Genomic DNA, 1,443 nt, shown 5'->3' on the forward strand with positions numbered 1-1,443 from the left:
GCACCTCACATATAGGTAAGGACTGCACCTCTCATATTGGCTAGGATTATACCCTCTCATATAAAAGACAGTCACTCCAATTTTTCATGTGCAAACTGTTTTCATTTTGACGAAAACCGAGCACTAACTTTGTATTAGCCTTAATAAGTACTGTGGTAAATACTGTTATTGAGTTTTTTCTTTCTGCCAAATTTCCTCAGCCAAGTCATATCATTCCAATGAGCGCTACACTCCTTATACATGGTCTGTTTTGACTTTTTATTACCAGTTTATATCTATGTGCCTTTGTTTTTGTTTTACAGTCCATAAGACCTCATCTAGGGATGATGGGCCAGTCGGAGAAGGGAAAGTGCTATTAATGTATAAAATATAACTCCAGAAAGCAACCTGTATTTAATACATATATTTTCTTACTACAAAGCAGCCACATTCCACAAACAAAGCCAAGGGATTATTAGGAGTATTTTAAGTGTGCATATAGAAGTACAGTATATCATGCTGAAAAATATCTTATGTCTTCATTGAGTAAGATTTTCTTGCATATAATGCATTAGCAATAGTGTACAGCGCTGATAATTAATGATTGCATATAGCAGGATAAATAAGTAATTCAAAATACTTAATCTGTAAGTAGGGCCTGATTATCCAGTAGGCTGCATCCTAGGGTGCAAGGCTTGTAGGGGGAGCACAATTTTTTTTACAAGGAGAGGTATGAACTGAAATTAATTTTAAAATATAAGAGAATAGTTGCTATTCAAAGGGAAAAGAAAACCTGAAAGAAAAATGTAGCAAGGTTTTAATCTTGCATTTCCATGTAATTCCAGATTTACCATTATTGGTTCTTCCTGTTTTGCTTTGACTGATATGTTACTTAACTTGTCCAAAAATATGTTTTTTGGGTCTGTACAATTGATGGGAAACTTCCCAGGGTCACCGGTTCCTAGATGTACCAGAAAAGGGAACTTCACAGATGTATCATTTACCATGTTTACCAAGATAGGAACTTGCCAGGTTTACTATTATTGCTAGTTCCTACCCTATTTAAAGATTCACTACCACTATTTCCTACGGTGGTCCCTAGTTGGAGAAGACCCCGAGCTACGCCACAGGGCACGGGCCAAATTAGGAGATGACTTTCTAGGTTGTTGTGTAGCTTTAAAAGCTGAATACAGGGTAATGTATTTTTATATCTGGTATTGAATTCATGCAACTAAAACAGTACAGAATATTAATATCAGAATGGTGTGGAGAATGTACTTGAATAGATTGTTAGCATAAATATCTTACAGTGGACTGGTAACTCATGGGCAGTCAATGTAGAAATAATACAATATATATATAATGCATTAGAAAATGCATGTCAAGATTTATAAAACATTCTCTATACTGGTGCTATAATAACTGGATTGCCTTAAATGTCTGTTTCCCTTCAGCTGCCTAATT

This window comes from Mixophyes fleayi, chromosome 2 (assembly GCF_038048845.1).
Source record: "Mixophyes fleayi isolate aMixFle1 chromosome 2, aMixFle1.hap1, whole genome shotgun sequence".
Classification (NCBI taxonomy): Eukaryota; Metazoa; Chordata; class Amphibia; order Anura; family Limnodynastidae; genus Mixophyes; species Mixophyes fleayi.